Source organism: Fistularia commersonii, chromosome 3 (assembly GCF_037954325.1).
Source record: "Fistularia commersonii isolate RoL2024-O1a breed Wild chromosome 3, RoL_Fcom_v1.0, whole genome shotgun sequence".
Taxonomy (NCBI): domain Eukaryota; kingdom Metazoa; phylum Chordata; class Actinopteri; order Syngnathiformes; family Fistulariidae; genus Fistularia; species Fistularia commersonii.
In genome coordinates, this window is record NC_141286.1 from 13,065,911 (window position 1) to 13,085,391 (window position 19,481).

At 41.3% G+C, this 19,481-nt stretch overlaps 1 protein-coding gene across 5 annotated transcripts in view; it reads right to left on the reverse strand.

Annotated features, from left to right (window-relative positions):
• znf536 (zinc finger protein 536) overlaps positions 1-19,481 on the reverse strand; it is a 274,619-nt gene that overhangs the window by 160,546 nt on the left and 94,592 nt on the right. The window lies entirely within an intron of this gene.

The following is a 19,481-nucleotide window of genomic DNA, read 5'->3' on the forward strand; positions in this document are numbered from 1 at the left end:
TCAATAAGGGCTTATATTTATCAGGGCCCTCGGAGCAGCTGCCACGACTGACAACCTCCACTTCATTTTAGCACTCTTTCCTCCTCCTACCCTTCTCTCCTCCTCACTCCGCCCACTCGCATGCTAAATTGAGCCCCATCGACCATGAAAAGGGGCAGAGACCCTAGATAGCCATTAACACCCCCCGTCCCGTCCCGTTCCCCGTTCCTCCATCGCTCAGTGTCAACTGAAGTCTCTGACATACAAACACATTTCCATTACTATCTTATCATCATGATGTCGCTCGTGTTTTCGAGACACCCAAGTTTCTCACACCTGCTGTGACTTTCCTTTCATGTCGATTTTTTTTTTCCCAGAGAATAATATCACCCACCTACCCCGAAATATTAACATAGTAAATTGAGAACCAGTATGAGGAGTGGATGATTGGGTTTAGGGGTCTGAGTTAAAATAACTGGCTGTCTAATCATCCGCACAACAATATTTGCTGTGAGGCATTCTAAATAGATTATCGCTAGTCCATCTGTGTCATCATTGATTTATAAGGCATTAAGCTGCTTGGGGAAGAGATAGGGCCTCGCCTTCTCTGCTGTTAAAGGGACTTCTTGTCAAAATCAGGGGCACATCAATGGAACAACCATGGCACTCATCTAACCTCCCCTTTAATCCGGAGGAAGTGAAAATAGGACAGGCGTATCTGTGATTTTTTTTTTAATGAATCCAAATATTCCACATCTTTTTGTTCAGCGATACAAAGAGGCTGGGAGGAGGGGAGGAAGTATAGGAGGAAAAAAAAAAAATACACACAGGGAGAAACAAATAGCACACACATGCACACATACAAACAGGCAGGGGAAAAAAAAACAAAACAAGGGGCTCCATTAACATATGAATACTATATGCAAATAGTAGGGAGAGAGCAGATGTTGTTGCATTTAATTGACCTATATGTGAATTGGATCTAAACCTTTCAGTGTGTTTTCTGGGCCCTCCGAGTGCAGTTTTTGACTTTCCGGCAGCACTCGACGCACAAGCGCGTTGGTTGGGAGGGGCACAGCGACTTTAGTGGTGTTTAAACATAAACAAATTAAAATAAAATTTGTACGGAAAATCCGAGTTTTTCACAGAAAACTCCAAATGTGGAAATGAGGACAATCTATTTGGAACTTTTTTTTCTCCTTTTTTTTCCTGTTGTCCCTTTCTAATGTCATCATTGACACAACTGAACTCAGCATTCACAGGGATTGCAGAGCAAATATTTGACTATTTTGCTCAGTAACAGGCGGCAGCGGAAGCTTGTTTACTTACTAAACTTAACTGCAGCTTTGTGGTTCTTTTGCACGACTCGTGTTTCCATTTTATCCCACTTGAGGTTCTTGAACATTATTTATCACAGGTAAGCTACTGTTTGAAACAACAGAAATAGCTTGCAAGCTTCACATGAGATGTATTTAGGGCTTTTTTATATCAATCTTTGGAAACACGTGAATGGAATCAATGATAAATGACCATTTCCTTCAAAGCACATTAAACTCCATGATTGTAATGTCACTAAAAAAACAGGTTCATTTGAGAAGCACAATGCACTCAAATAAAATGAAGCATGAGTATACTGTATATAGGTCTTTTTTGGGAACTGGAAATTTTTTTGCCCCCAAAAGGAGCATCTTGAAAATAAAAACTTTGAATATTTTTTTAATTATACATACTATAAATATACATTTTTATGAAGTTATTTTATTTTCCCTACATAGGGCTTCTGCATCTGTGTCCCTCTGCTAAATTCTGACTAAATTGCTAAAGACATTCAGCAATTTCAGGGCTGGCAATCCTTAGAGCGATTTCTTAATGCATTACCAGATTATGTGTGACTTCAAATCTGAGAGAGTAAATATGTAAATATAGGCCATCATATAAAAAAAATAAAATTTGAAAAATACAGATTCATACATGTTTACCCTAAAGCAGTTTTATATGGTAACATGTTGTTGGTGTCACAGCGGGTGCTTAAACCCTTACTCTTCTGTTCACATTTTAAATTATCTGCAGGATTTTATTTTGAAGGAAGACACAAACACTGAGACTGACAGCTGAAAAAAAATCCCTGATGAAAAAAAAAAAGTGAACTTGCAGGTGTATATGTCATTCTCTTTGATATTTAAAGTATTATTACATATTAATTAGTCATATGGAATCTGACGGGGCATATGATGTGTGTATGTGACATGTATGTACTATATCAGAAACAATGCAGAAAATCAAAGATAATAAATTAATGGTTTGAGGATAATGCATAATAGTCATTTGCAACACACAGACTTATTGATAATTCAGTAGTATAGCAAAAAAAAGACACTTCTTAATTGAGTCATCATCAGAAAAAAAAAAAGAAGAGTAGCAGAGTCTCTTTCTATCTGATATTTGGTTCACTTTTCCTGCCAACACCCATTCCTTGATCTCAATTTACAGGAACTCATCCCTGCTTTCACAACGCACAATGACATTTCAGGAAGTGTCTTTTTAGAGTCTGGCTTGTACATTTGAGCTCTCTTTTCCTCCTAATCAGGTCTGCAAAGGGGGAATGACCACAAAAGGAGCACCACATAATTAATGCATTTATTTATTTTTCTTTTCTTTCTTTTTGTTAATGCTATACTGTTTTCATGCCCCATGAAAGCCATGAAAAAAACAGATGCCATTTTCATCTGGGCCCCCTTCTTTCCCTTGCAATTCTCTCACTCCATCCCTCCCTTTTGGAATTCTTACTTGACAGACCCCTCCCAATGCAACCACACGCACACACACACACACACACACACACACACACACACACACACACACACACACACACACACACACACACACACACACACACACACACACACACACACAGGCATTCTTGGGAATGTCATTAAATTGTATTAAATAGCCTTTTGTCCAGGGGGCAAGGACCACCCGATATATGATAATACATTAAGGCCCTAGAGTAGCAGCCACTGAGCCGAAACCATCTTACCAACAAGAACTGTGCGTGTGTGTGCATGATTGTGCATGTGTATGTGCGTGTATGTGACTGAAGAAGTAGATGGCAATGCATGGGGTGGGGGGATGTGGGTTGGAGAATGATGAGAATAAGAAGGGTGAAACCCAGAGAAAAAAGCAGGGAGTTGGTATGGTTGCCTGCCTCCTGCTTAGTGCCTCCCTCCCGGCCTCCTGCGCATGTGGCTCCCTAACAACTGACACATACTAATAGAAACATACCAAATAAATTATAAGCTTTCAGGTACTGGCAAACTGACATTTTCTCTGTGCATGGGACAATTTCATATCTGAAGTCGAGGGGCTGCCGGACCCAAATTGCATCACACAGAGATGCCAGAGGATTAGCATAAAAATTAACACTTAAATTTCAGCTTATTGTCAGCCCTACTCCTGCACCGGCTGCCTCACAACAATCAATTCCTCTTAGAAATCTGATTAGATTCCATGATGTTTATTATCCAAGCCATGTCTTTCTGTTCCCCCATACTCCCACCACACACACACACACACACACACACACACACACACACACAAACACATAAAGGGGCACAGCCAAAAGCCCTGGCAGCCATGACTGTTCTGAATGTTTGTATAAGTGAAACTACGGAGTAAAATTAACAAATACGTGTGGCATTTCTCCTGCCCAACAAACATCTCCTCCTACATATTGATTATATCTCCTGATATTGTGCCTTTTTTTTCTAAATCGAATATTAACTGATCTTGTTCATATTTCATAACATCTGCCTGAAACAGGTTGAATAGTACATTCGGTATGTAAAGCTTACATCACAATGATGCATCCTCAAAAATGTTATTCAACTGCAGGTGCTCATAATCTAAGTGGAGACGATGGCTTTAATTAGAAAATTGCCCAGTGCAATTTTGGAATATATCAGCCGCACATGTAGCATTTACCATGTTTACAACCAATTCTCATTCATTGGCCTGATATCATTGGTTTATCTGTGATTTTTGTCACTATAGTTTCCAAGAGAATTACAACATTTCATTCTGCATGTGACCTGTGTGTCCAACTCCACATAATACTACTACACAAAATACTACTACTAACAGTGCTATTGATAATAATACGATTATAATTTTTCTTTTTTATCAATTAAGATATTGTTGAGAGCTGCACGGTGGTGCAGTGGCCTCACAACACTAAGAAGCCTGCTTCATTTCTGGGGACCTTTCTATGTGGAGTTTGCATGATCTCTCCGTGTCTGCATGGGTTTCCTCCGGGTTCTCCGGTTTCGTCCCACAGTCCAAAAACATGCAGCAGTTCAACTGGAAAAAATTGGGAAAATTGAGTGGGAACATGAGTGAGTGAGTGAATGGTCGTTTGTCTTTTGACCAGTGCAGGGTGTACCCTGCCTCTTGCCCGATGAAAGCTGGGATAGGCTCCAGCATCCCCCCGACCCCCAAAGTGTAGGATAAGCAGCAGAAGATGGATATTGTTTATTAACATTCATGGATGTAACTTGTCCATCATGTGGTAAAATAAATTGGAACCACTTTAACATGTGGACTCTGCGTTAAGATTTGAAAAAAAATATGCCTTTTGTTGAAGTCTTTAATACAAATCAATTTAATTAAAGATGATAAATTCTCTGTAAAATCAGATTCTATATTGATTCAAGGATATGAACTAGTAAACAGCCACTTGACAGAGCAGTTACCTGTTTATTAACCATTTATCCACTTCAATCACTGCATTAACCAAAGTCTGCAATGTTTTCAATAGCAAAGCAGCTACCGTGTGATAAGTACATGTAATCATGGCTTACTTCTCTTAAAATAAAATACAAATACATTTCAGTCCATTCCGAATCAACCTTAAGCACTGCTTTATATGCAACAAAAGAGGCTATGCAAAAAAAAAATAGTCCCATTTAGCTCTCATGAGCTTTCAGCAATGAAATATTTGTCAATAAGGCTTTCTACCACAGCACGTTGCCCAAGTATGTACTAAAAGCACAGCACACGTTGGGTGGCTTTGGTAAGACTCTTGATTGTTTAGACAAATGGCATTTCATCGCATCCAGATGTCTTTAAGCTGTGCTCAACCACCGTTGCTGCTTTCCAAGGCGCAGGCTGAATGTATACAAACAACTCCTCATAACTGCATTCCTCATCTGGGCCTCTGAGCATCATAGCCCTTGTCGCTGAGCTCGGATAAAAGCCCCGCCACACCAAGAGTTTCATATTCAGGGTTTTCCAGGAGCAGAACCTTTCACTCAGAAAGGGTGGGGGAGGGAGGTTGGGGTGTTTAGCTCAGTCAGAGATAAATACATCATGCAGATGAGCTGTGAAGTTAAAAAAAAATGAAGGAGCTTTTTGCAGCAGCTTTTCCAAAATCCAAGAGACATGGGTTTTCCTCTTGGCTGCAGGGCTACTTATTCAGGTATGGAAACACTATATGTACCTACTGGAAACAGATTGGAACCTACCTGATTTATCTTAAACAAGCAGAGGCACCGCAAAAACTCACAGACACACCTGAATAGAAATGTCTCTTTCAAAAACAAACATGTCCCTGCTCCTGAGGATGATCCACAGACAGAAAATGTTGTTGCAAGTGGAACGCACCATCAGCACCTCCACAGTTGGGAATAAGAAAAGGTTGAAAGTTCACACTGATCAGAAGTTTTGAAAAGACTTTTTCTTTCCAAATCAGACTGTTGGACTATGCTTACAACTTGCTCCTTATACAAAAAGTCTGTATGTAAGGTAGGATGGGATGAGATGTTTCGTATGACCTCTAGACCCTGGGGCAAAAACTGTCACCAAACCCTGATGTTGCAATGTCATCACAAATCTGGTGAATCTGGCTGCAGTGATTGTTCAGTGTTTCCCTTCATGGTTGGTTCACCGAGACAAAAGCTGAGGGAGCTGAACACCATATCTAAAGTGCAGTTTCTGGCTTCCGGACCCAAACACAGTTGTTTGTGATTCCAAATTGGGGAAAAGGTGATAAATCCGATCTGCTAAAAATGAGCGTATCCCAACATCCCTGCTGATGTTGTTTCTCCAAGATGTTCTTATAATAATCCTTTACCCCTGTTTACTGACCCTCCTCTCAAAGTGTTTGACCCTGAAGGAAAGAGTCTTGTTCTTTCTTTTTGGTTAGACTGTCCCATTTCAAGTTATGAACTACAAACTTCGAGTAAGACCCCCCCCCCCCCCACACACACACACACACACACAGCTGCAAAGGACCAGGTGTTACAACACAAACTTGTGATGGTGGGTCCTGAACCCACCATCACCCTGGACCCTCCCTGGACCCTAGCTGGGCTGGAGGAGGAGAGGAGCGGGAAGAGAGGGAGAAGGAACAAGCCGGCTGATGTAAGTGGGTAACAATGGTCCCCACTACACAGCAGCGGAATAATTTACCCCGCCCCTTCTTCAGTGCACCCCTCCAGGCCACCCCTCTTTTCTTATGTTAACATGGCAAAAAAAAAAAAAAACAGAGCAGCGGGCCACCCAGCAGCATAGAGGCAGAAATTTAAGTCCGTGCTTCAGGAAAAATAATCCATCTCAGCGCTGTACGTGATGTAACTTTACTCACTGACGCACACTTGGCTGAGCGAAATAGATATGAGGGGTGGTGTGTGTGTGTGTGTGTGTGCGTGCGCACACTACATCACTGTGCCTTTAAAGCATATTACTTTCAGACAAGACTTTGAAGAACAATAAACCGGGTGCTTAACTGGGCCATTTTCCCTTTCGCTTAATGCCACGCAACAGCGAGGCGGGGGCGCAGAGAATTCATAAGTCTTTAAATGCAGAGTAAACACTACTTTCTTTGTTGATTGTGGAGCTCTTTTCTGTGTGTGTGTGTGTGTTTTTACCCCTCTTTCCCCCTCTTTTTCTTCTTTTTCTTTTCTGTGTTTGTATCTCTTTTTCAATCTTAAACCAGAAGGTCTGCTGTTATGTTTGGTCTCCAAACAGCACATCTGAGTTGCACACCTCGCTGACATTTTATAGGTTCAAATCCCCGAGAATGGGAGAAGGAAGGAGTCATATTTTATGCCGGCGGTTTATTTTAACGGGCGATCGTAATTAACGCAGCATGTCCTCTATCTGCCGGCCATCTATGCCAAGGCCTTTATTTAAACAACTTTATTGTGAAATGTTTGCGTTCTCAGCGTTCGGCCAAGGCCCACACACAGAATATTATTTCATACTTTAAGGGGAGGGCTGGGGTGCAGGGGGGGTAGCGGTGGAAGAGTTTACGCTTTGAGCGGTTATTGTTTTTGATTACAAGACTCTTTTTAAAATGGATCAAGACCAGCACACACATACACACACACACACACACACACATACACACACATAGTCTGACACGTCATGCTCAAGTCATGAGTGGCTGAAGGAGGACCTGTTTACAGAAGGGGTGTGTGAACCTGGGGCTCCAGTGTGCGCCAAATGTACAATTGTAGCGTGATTTATGGAAGCGAGATTGTACTGTTTATGTCCAAATAAGAGAAATTGTTAAACGCCGCTGCCCTGGGGGGGGTGGGGTCGTGTTGTGTTCTCGCTCGGTTCTAATGGAATCCAATGGGAGGATTGAGTATCAGTCAAACTGAGTGGCCGTTTGCACACTGTGCTGCACATGTTCCTCATCGGGAACGCATCGAGGGCGCAAATCGAAAAAAATCAAAGCCAACGCGGGAACGCGAGGCCTGTTGAGAGGCCACATGCACTGAGCGTGTGTATCCACGCTGGGGTTGCATGCCTGGCGCAAATCGCTTGTGGTGAACACATGATCCTCATCTATTATCTAGCCTGTTTGACAATATTCAGCATTTCCTCTCAGACTAATTGAGTCGATAATGCGGTCCGCAGGAAGCTGCTCTTGGGTTTTGTATGTGGACGGCCAGCTTGGTGCAAGCTGTCAGCGCATTAGCAGATGCGTCTCAGCGCTCACAATTCAGTCTCCGTGGTACGCCACCACTGAATCGGTCAGAAATTGAAAACAGATAACAAACCAGATATTTAGCTCATCTTCTTCGCAATAATTTATTTTGCTCTTCTCTTTTTGAAGGTATCCCCTCAAACATAAATCATTAATGCTTGTTAAAACCACATTAAAAGGGGACTCAGCCTCCAATTCGGTGTAAAGTACAGCTACACTGGTAGTTTCTAACAAAAGCAGATGTCACTGAATCATCTGCCATGTGTAAATAGAACATTCAAAAGCAAAACTATCTCAAACTTGTTTGTGTCTCAGACCCAACCGCAGTTTTACTCCATCTAGCCTTGTTCTGCAACAAAGAAACCACTGCAACTTTCTGTCTAGAACATAAGGATCACACTTATCTGGAAATTCCTGGACTGCCTTCATGTGGTTAGATTTCATTTTCAATTCAAAAATTGGCTAAAAAGGAGTGTTTTCTGTGGATTTTTTTTTTTTACAAGAATCTAAATTCAGCCGATTAGTTTGAGAAGGTGAGTACGATCTGATCCTGATATCTTCTAGCTCTCGCTGGCTCATCCTGGTCAGAAACAAAAATTTCTGAAACAAAAAGCTCATAGAAGCTTGGCTGCAGGCTCATAAAGCACCACAATTGCATTACAGTTGGGAAATCACAAGGGAAATTGCAGTTTAATGTCCAATTAATAGAGGATTCAAAAAAAAAAAAAAAGACATATATATATATATATATATATATATATGTGTATATATATATATATTATCAATTAATAAGTATATAAAATAAATAAACCCAACATAGTCTTTTATAAAATGTTAAAATGATAATAAAATGTTCAACCTAAGGCCTTGTGTGTTTCACCATAGTGTGTATTCACCCTAAAAGGAGGGCTCTTCCTGACCTAATAAATTGCAAAGGTTTTTTTGTTTGTTTTTTTTTCACACTTACATCAAATGTCTACATCCCACTATCAGATCTTCCATTTGTTTTTAAAGATTTATGAATTGAAACCCTTTTGAGCATGCCTATACCTTGTTTAACTCATGTCAACGATAAATCTGCTCCTATCATGCTTTTTGGATTATTTCGTTACGTTCCTATGGATATAAGATTGGAGTTCTGATGACATGCATAATGAAGCTCAGTGTTAAAAATATTACTGAATCTCACACTCACAGCTGCCATGCTACCATTTTATCACTATGTAATAATAGTTCATCCATGTTATTTTTCAGAGCCTGCGAGAAGCGTCACCACGCTTGCTGTCCAATGGATCAAATGTATCACAGGTTGCTTTGCTGACACTAAGTTTAGTTTATATTCTGCTCTTGGCAAATAGACAGCCATGAAAAAAATATGAAAAGAAAATATATAAGAGACAGAGAATGAATCACATCTATCTATCTATCTATCTATCTATCTATCTATCTATCTATCTATCTATCTATCTATCTATCTATCTATCTATCTATCTATCCAAATACATAATAGGACCCACTGAAAGGAATATAGTCAATATAGCAAAAGTGAAACTATAGTTTACATAGAGCAAAAAGCTCCAAACCGACTGTTTTACATATTTCATGCAAACACAGCAGCTGACATCGAAGTTACAACTGTAAATTGATAAGCTGACGGAACAACTAACAACAAATGAAGCCGACTGGGGTTTCTGACTGCACCACAAAATTGAAAAGAACCATAAATAAGTGAACAAAACTTCAACCACATTATTATGTGGAACTGAGTAAATGATGATTTTGCTACAAAGAGCCGACACTACAGTCAGTCCAGAGAGACTTTGTGTGTTCTGGAAACCAGATCTTATTACGACAATCACAATTAGAAGTAGTTTAAGGTTTTCTGTTTCTTGACACTGGTTTGGTACATACCAAACCAATTTTTTTGTAGGGGTCTTGTTACAATACCGAGAAGATATACTGAGCATCTAGAATCACTTGATTACCACAAGATCCATTTATTTAGATGCTTGATCTAAAATGTGGACTCATCTCATATTCATCACATACTAAACTAAAATACCAAATTGTTGGAAAACAACACATATATAACGTATAATGTGTTACATACCAATTCCTTTGGCATAGCTTTAATACATACGCACACACACACACACACACACACACGTATATATATATATATATATATATATATATATATATATATATTTTTTTTTTATTTTTTTTTTTTTTTTATAATAACTTACAATAATATATTTAATATAAAAACCTACAATTGTGTGATTCAAATTGCAGTGCAACTCGGCTCATACAATTAGTCAACGTACAGAAAAAGAATAATTAAAAAAAATTTAAAAACACTGAACAGAAATTCAACTAAAATGCAGCTGCAAGAAAAAAAACTGTAAATAAGTGCAAATGACTAGTTTATAGAGGCTGTAAATGTGTAAATGGTTGCATATGTGTCTGTCTAGTATTTTCTTGAGAAAATTGAAAAAAAAAAAGTTTTTATTTATTTTTGATTTTTATTTTTATGGCTAGAGAAATATTTTAGATTTTATCATCAAAACTGTATAAACATCAAAACCATGTAAACTACACATTCTTCTTTTCTGTTGTTGTTGTCTTTTTAGAGCTGGTCCACTTTTCCATGACCAGGATGAAAACTGCACTGCTCCTTCTGGATCCAAGGTTCAGTACAGACTCTCCTCTCCAGCATCGCTGAATAGACTTTACTAGGGTGGCCCTCTATAGTTGGAGCACACCCTCCAATCCCCCTTTTTAAAGCGGTCCAACAGTACTTTCCCCGATGTCCAAGCAATGCTGTAGAGGCTTGTCTGCAAGGCCAGCCCTACAACACCCACAGCCTTCAGGAACCCAGGATGGACCTCATCCGTCCCTAACGCCCCGCTACTGAAGAGGCACTGATGAGTTCTATACCCTCAGCCGGGTCCTTAAGGGGGGATGGGAGTTTGTCCAACCAGTCTATATGTGTTTTGTGGATCTGGCTAAGGCATTCGACTGTATCCCGCAGGCAATCCTGTGGGAGGTGCTCCGGGAATATGGGGTGCCGTTCCCCATTATACTGTCCGTTTTGTCCCTGGATGACTGGTGTCGGAGCTTGGTCTGTGTTGCTGGTTGTAAGTCCGACTCGTTTCTGGTGAGAGTTGGACTCCGCCAGTGCTCCCCATTGTCACTGATTCTTTTCATAACTTTTATGGACAGAATTTCGTTGTCGGACATCAAGGGGATCTGGTTTGGTGGCAACAGGATCGAGTTTCTGATTTTTGCAGATGATGTGGTTCTGTTGGCTTCGTCAGTCCATGACCTCAAGCTCTCACTGGAGCGGTTTGCAGCCAAGTGCAAGTGACCAGGATGTGGATCAGAACCTTAAAATCAGAGACCACGGTGCTCGACCGGAAACAGGTGGAGTGCCCATTCCGGGTTGGGGAAGTGGAGGGGTTCAAGTATCTCGGGGTCTTGTTCACGAGTGAGAGAAGGATGGAGATTGACAGGCGGATTGGTGTAGCATCTGCAGTGATGCAGACTCTGTACCGGACTGTCATGTTAAAGAAAAAGCTGAACCAGAAGGCGAAGCTCTCAATTTACCGGTTGATCTACATTCCGACCCTCACCTATGGTCATGAGCTGTGGGTAGTGACCTGAAGAACAAGATTGCAGATACAAGCAGATACAAGGGTCCGAAATGAGTTTTCTCAGCAGGGTGGCCAGACTTTCTCTTTGAGATAGGGTGAGAAGTTCAGTCGTCCGGGAGGAGCTCAGAGTAAAGTCGCTGTTCCTCCACATAAAGAGGAGTCAGATGAGGGATGCCTCCTGGACCCCCTCCCTGGGGGAGGTGTCCTATTCATCCATCTATCCATCTGGGCGGAGGCAACAAGGAAGACCCAGGACATGCTGGAGAGACTATGTCTCTTGGCTGGCCTAAGAATGCCTTGGGATCCCCCCAGAAGAGCTTGACAATGGGGCTTCAATGTGTTTCAAGGGCCTTGTTTGGCCGCACTTTCAGTTTGAAAAACAAAAGAAACAAGGTGTGATGATTTAGATTAACCACATCTTGTTTGCAACCTTTGTAATACAGAAGCAAAAGCATCTCATGGTCACAGATATCTTTTTTTTTAACCATATCACAACATGACCTATATGTTGAAAGCCATAAAATCCTTATCCAGAAACATCCTATTTCTGTATTGTCATAATCTGAGATGCATTATTATGTTTTTCATATCGCCCAGCTTCTAACTTTTTTGCTTTTTTTGTTACTTATCCCCCACCCCACAAGGCGGTAAAGTCTGGTGGTCGCACTTCGTAAAATTGTTAAAGGCCAAACTGATCTAAGACAGACACTACCTGGTCTGCATAGGACGTGAAACATAAATAACGGAGAAAGATCTCAGTGTTATCTAGCTGTCCTCACATTGGTCTTGTTCATCTGTCTTCGTTTTCTAAACAAACCGGATGTGATGGTGTTTTGTTTACTGTCAATCTAATCAGACATTTTGACATTTCCAGCTAGGAAAACGAACAATGTATACAAATTGTACTGCACTGAAAGGAAAATAATGTCTATTAAAGTATAATTGGTTCTTTCTGTTTAAAGGTGCAGTGCGCTTTCCCCCATGCACACACACACACAGACACACACGCACACACAAACACACACGCACACACACACACATTCCCAAATGCTCTCCGGGCCAACAAGTAGAGGTAGTGCCCATGAACTGGAGCTCCATCGATCCTACCTGCTTTTGCCAAAATCTCTACTGTATCATTCAAATCCTTTCAATATTTAATCACATCCCAATGAGTCTCAGTACAGTCAAATACAAAGACACACACACACACACATACACACACTCACTAGGGGAATGCCACGAAAAACAGATAAGAGTGAATGCAGCAGCTAATGCACACCCAAAAAAAACTTAGAAACATGCACAAATACCACTTTACTTTTACTAGCTGTGCCACTTAAACGCCCTCATCCCTCTAGCTCTCCACACACTTGCACGCACAATTGCAATCTGCCTATTACACACGCACACATTGCATTATGTGCACACACACACACACAATGCAGAGCTAAATGCCTATTTCAGCAAAATAACAATTCATACTCATACTCTCTTAATGCAAGCTGTCAAACGATATCAAGACCTGCACGCATGCATGTGTGTGTGATGATGACAATCCAGATTGTAACTTCTGCGTACATATCAGCAGTGTACTGTAGCCGTGGTACTGTGTGTGTGTGTGTGTGTGTGTGTGTGTGTGTGTGTGTGGGTGTGGGTGTGTGTGTGTGTGTGTGTGTGTGTGTGTGTGGGTGTGGGTGTGTGTGTGTGTGTGTGTGTGTGTGTGTGTGTGTGTGTGTGTGTGTGTGTGTGTTTGACAGGGAGGCATATCAACCACACTTTATCATCTGGCCTTGTGCTTGTGCCCAGACTGTTGCCAGGTTTGACCTTGGTCTCTGCAATATTCATTACATCATTAAGTTACCTCTTCATTAACGTTTCATTGATCAAGGGAGAGTTCTCTTTTAAAAAAGGGAACAGACAAAAAACCTTATCAATGGTATTGGATAACATGGTCTGAAAAATCTAACATGGGCTGCACCAAGTACATGCACACGGTGCTTTCTCTCAGCAAGCGCTTCTGGAGCCGCAAAGTGAAATGACTTGTACACCCTTAGTTTTAGGGCTGCTCCTTTCTGATTGGCTTTCAGGTGTGCTTTAAATCCAATCCAGAGCGCATCCATTTCGGCTAAAGATTAATTACTGCATGATCAAAGGCAGATCAAAAACCTTATTTGAAATTCTGAGAGAGGCAACTAACTAATTTTTGTCTTTTTGCAGCTTCGTTATTACATTGCTTGGCTGATGTGACTGCGTTTCACTATCTGATGCGTGGCAAAAATTGGCTCAACTCATACCAAAAAGAAAATAAATAAAGAAAAGAAAATGCATATGGGTCTCCCACATTTGAACTTCGAACTGCATCCATGTCTCCCAGGGAACGGCGTGTTGCTGCCAAAATCAAGCAGCTCAGGTGACTTTAACAGTACAAATAAATGTTTGAGCTGAATGCCAGATTTTAGAACTAAAAATCCTCACACTGTATCACTAGCCTGAGCATCTATTGTTTACACTGCCTTGCCTGTATAAGGGGGTGGGGCTGGTGGGAATGTGGGGGTGCTGAAGCCAATCCTCGCTGACACTAAGTAAGAGGCAGTGTTTAACCTGAACCGGTTACCCTGTCAATCAAAGGACCGCATCCAGCAACACGCAACCATTCACAGCATCAGAAAATGAAGAGTATTTAACTAACTTCCTGTTTTGGATCTACGGTGCATAGTTGGGCCACCATCAAAATTCGAACAGAAAACCTCCCTCTCTCTCTCTTTCTCTCTCTCAAGATAGATAGATAAATGGATGGATAGATAAATCACTGTAATGCACATGATCTAATATGTGAAAATATTTGCTTGAGCGGTAGCCTCGTAGCCACCGGGTTCTGTTCTTCCACAGTACTCTGGCTCTCTGTCATTAGCGATGCATCGCCCTGACCGCAGGCACAGATTGTGTTTAAAAAAAAGGAAGAAGAAAAAAAAGCAGTCCTGGCCAGCAACCATCTACCATTGCAAGCCAATTATAAATGGCAAATCACTATACAGCATCACTCTCCTGCTCTTTAACAGCACATTCTGGACAGAATTCACTACTCTTGAATAACGTGTAGATGGCCCTTTGTGTTACGAGCTGCTGGACGCTTGTTAGTTCACACTTTTCCTCCCTGAGCAAGGCAGTCGGCCTGGGGGTTTGAGGGGGTGGGCACCTTGTTTTTTTTTTTTTTTTTCTTATTCTTTATCACCTCGGGCCTTTTTTCAGACTAAGTCTAATTTCTAAGAACCTCCCAGAACACACAAAGCGAGGAGGGGGAACCATGGCGAAATTGCTGATGTAATATGTATATATTCCCAAATAGGCACGAATCACAGAAGATCACTTACGAATTACCAAGACCCCGCATATTAAGAAAAGAGAGCGGGGGGCTCATGGGAGACGTTTATAATATAACTTTAAACATGCTGAGCAAGAGATTTATGCACAAAAAAAGGAACCAGGGTGCAATCAAACTGGGGCAAAGCAGCTAAAGTGGGTTTCTCTTAATATCGCTTTGAGTTAAGTCATATATACGGAGAAGAAGGAGAGGGGGATTACATTATTGGGGTTGTGGCTGCTGTTGCTGAAAAGCACCCATTTCAATGTGTCAATAAAAGAGAATCAGATGATGGTGGAAAAAATTCAATTATGCATTATTTCTCCTTATTGGAAGCAAGTAAAGTACAATGTACATCGGGTCGTGTTGTCTCTTGATTTAGACCCCCCCCGCCCCAATTTCCTCGGAGCACGGGAAGCAGTGTGGTCAAGGTGGGACTTGTAGAATGCTGCTCACTATTAAGTGAATTATTCTATCAAAATGAGTGTGTTGAAAACCCAATTAAAAGCATTGAATTCACATGCAGGTTTGGTAGCCTGGGGGCTGCAGAGAAGTACTGTGCGAGAGGGTAGCATTCAGGGTTCACTGCACCATAATTTTGAAAACCTTGTGAATGATTCCTTTTTGTAAAGAAAAAAAATTCAGAGTGTGTATCGATGCATTAAAAGCTTCAAAAAGATTGCCCTCCACCTCTCCCACTCAAAACAATCTGAGATGTACCACAAACGCCCCACCTGAAGGGCAAAGTAAAAGAAACGAGCCCAGCTAAAATTTTATATCAAATTAAAATGTGAACCCGGTATTTCAATAACACATGACCCAGTCTTTTATAATCACTGCTGATTTATAAAAGATTGTCTGAAGCTGGGTGTTTTTTGACAAACTTAAGTTTGTGTTTTAATCAAGACTGAGCCAAGAGAATGCAACTCTGCACCCCCACAGGCTCTGTTTCAGCTCCCTGTGAAGGACACATAAAAGACACTAAACACACTTTCCCAGGTTCATCTCACACATGCACAAACACTCCACTCATCTTAGGCATCCCTAAAATCCGTATCCCCACTGTGGATGATCCGCATCCGACTTCCATGAAATGTTCCAGTAGCAGCCGAGGCAGCCCCGAGTGCAGGATAACGGCATAGATGTATGAATGAACGAATGAATGTGTGGTTATCACCGATCAAATAACAATACCGTCACCCTCAAACTCAAAGGTGGCTGTGCAGAACTAGGTATAATCATGTTGAAATTAACCAACTCATTTATTAAGTTAGCAATTTTTTTTACGTATCTACTTATTTCTTGATAATCACAGTGGTAAACAAATAATAAGAACAACAAACTGAGGGGCACAGATCATGCAGGCATTGACATATCCTTTTTAGACAAAGAAAATTCCCCCATAAATAATAAAAAAGAAATGAATGACTGCATAACCATTCCATGTATATGTCTGCATGGGAGCTGCAAATCCAAGTGAGTCTTCAGTCATTAGTAGCAAATGTGTGCCTGTCCACCAGGTCACTTGTTTTCGCTTTGGCTGACTGAGGAAGCAAATGACTTGTAGAATAAATGACAGCTGCAAAATCACAGGCCAAGCAGCACGGCTGCGTTTGTTTCTTCCTCACAGCTTCCTCTCCTTATTAAACTTAATTTTGAGCCTCCTTCTGCTTGGTGTCTTCCGGATAATACTTCATTTATAGTCCTTTAACCTTCATCAGGAGCCCCCTCCTCGCCCATCCCCTCCCCCAACTTCAAAACACACTGCTGAATTCAGAAGCTTGCATTTATTGCCTTATTTATATGGTCAGAGACCATACAGGCATTGCTGGATTTACGATTTTAATAAATCACATTGAACCTGAGAAGGACCGAAACCTTTGATTTGGCCAAAAAAAGGCGTTTACATCGCTGATGACAGAGGTTCTTCATTTAAAGGTCAGAGAAGTGAGTCAATCAACCCGAGAACCGGACAGAGCCTGCTCTGGGATGGGTTTTTTGGGGGGACGGGGGAAGGGCTGACAGGTTCACACACAACAGACTCATCACCTGCGTGGGATCGAGACTCCTGTGTCCGTCCGGCAGCATCACTGTGGAGCCGCTGTGCGGTGAAAGTCAGGTTCCCCCTTCCTCGCGCGCTACGACTCCACTCATTTTGAGCGCTCACACTCCCAGGGACAAGTGTTGCACTGTCTTTTATAGACCATAAATGCTATGATAAAAGTCTGACGTCAAAGGAAACATATTCTTTTTCATTTTAAAAGAGAACAGATGGGGGTTTAGGAAAGGTTAGGCGGTGTGTCTGCATGTGTGTGCGTCTGCGTGTCGACACATGAAAACACTTTTACCTCCCAAGTCTACGCGCACAATATTGTATAATTAGCAACAAATCTCTCAATCAAATGAGCCGTGGCTTTAATTATCTGTGGAAATGACCATGAGTGGCTGTTTTCAAACCAAAACTATGAGTCGGCATCAACTTCTGAGAGGCTGCGCTTTCAAATTTCATTATGTTGAGATTGCGCACTTGAGTTTTTGTGTGTTTTCTGCAGCAGTTTTTCCAGTCGAGTTTGACTCAAACCCTCGTCGAGCATAAGCAGCATTTTCCAAATGTTTTGAAACAGGCCGAAGCAGTGGTTAGAGTATGAAAGACAGCGGTGACATGGGAAACCGGAGCTGCTCAATGGCAGGGTGGCGCTTTTGATCTGGGTGCCAATGAATTTAAATAAAATCACAGTTGCCGAATATGAAGTTACCACTTCAGGTTACGTATTCTAAACACATATTATTATTTTTTGCTCATATATAGTTTGGAAATCATAATTTATGTTTGAATGTCAGAGATCAGGGGCCTCATATATTGACTGTGCGTAGAAAAGTTAAAACTTCATTTTTACTTCATGTGCGGGCACCAGTTGTAGGCACCCTTGAAAACTTTGCTGATCCCCATAGGGGAAATTCTTCTGTCACAGCAGCATAACAGTTATAGTGTCAATAAAAATGAGATTAAATATAAATAGAGAGACAATTAGAAGACATAAAAAGACAGCAGAGAGCACAACAACAACATCAAGGATAAGAATGGACAACAGAATGGAAAAAAAAGATAGTAAGGGTGAAAAATAGACAACCAAAACTAAACAACAACATAAACAATCTGTGTTGATAAATCCCGTTACGCATGACAAATTACATCAACGCATGCTTATACTCACAAATACAACTTGATAAATCCCATACTTTGAGTGGCAAGGTTCATATGCACTCTTTACACACACTTCTGTGTGTATACATGGTTGAATGTTAAATGAAGTTCCAGATGTGTAAACATTTAAATCATAATTAACTGATATATAGATATGTATTTTACTTGTACACAAATGTTCCCTTTTTTTGTCATGAGTGTAATTTTTTCTATGTGTTTTTCTTTTTTTTTTTAATCCCAAAATGCGGATCTATCACAAGATATTTTGTAAAACAAGTAAAAAAAGAAATAAAAAAAAATCTAATGACCCACTAAAATATATAAGTTATGATGTAGACAAAGACTGAAATTGGAAACATGACTGTGAGTAAAGGAATATAAATATTAGGAGAACCCATGGGCGGTGCTATTGAGTAAGGGGCTCCCCCCCCTCCCCCTATCTTTCCCACCCCCTGGGGCAACCTCCCAACTCCCCTCATGGGATGCCGGTCCAGGGTGTAACATTAGCATTAGCACAGTTTCCACGACACTAGCCACAGTAATCAGGCTCCATTCTGAGAGTGATCGCAATGAGGGAAAAGAGCCACTCTTTGTGAGCACGCGTGAGAGTGCCGTAGTGTGCACATGTGCACAGGGAGAGCGAGAGCAAGAGAGAGAGAGGGAGAGAGAGAGAGAGAGAGAGAGATGGGGAGAGAGAGAGACCTCTGAGCCCCAGGGATAGTGTGTCACATAAGCTCCATCACAAGGCCCCTTTATTGGGCATGGCATGGGTCAGACTCCTACTGTCATCTTCAAATATGCCTGCCACCTGCTCACACACATGCGTACACACAAACACTACACACCCACACACACACACACACACACACACACACACACACACACACTCACACACACACACACACTCACACATACACACACACACACTCACACACGTACACACACACACCACACACACACACACACACAGACACACACACAGAGGCCAGCACACATGGCTGGCAAAGAATTCATCTAGTGTTTTCTGGTAATTGCAACAAAAACACAAAATGTGCACGTGTCGCGTTCATTTCCCAGGACCCCAAATGAAGGCTAATTTCAAACAGCCTCTTTTTCTCACGTGACTTTTTTTTTCCACTGCGCATCATCTCATCTCAGAGGGAGAGAGAGAGATAGAGAAAGGTTTTATATCCAGTTTATGTCCAGTTCTACAGCCTGTTATTTACTCAAGGGGGATGAAACTGAGAGAATCTGTGTGTCAAGGCCCCTGCCACTCTGACTCCAGATTCC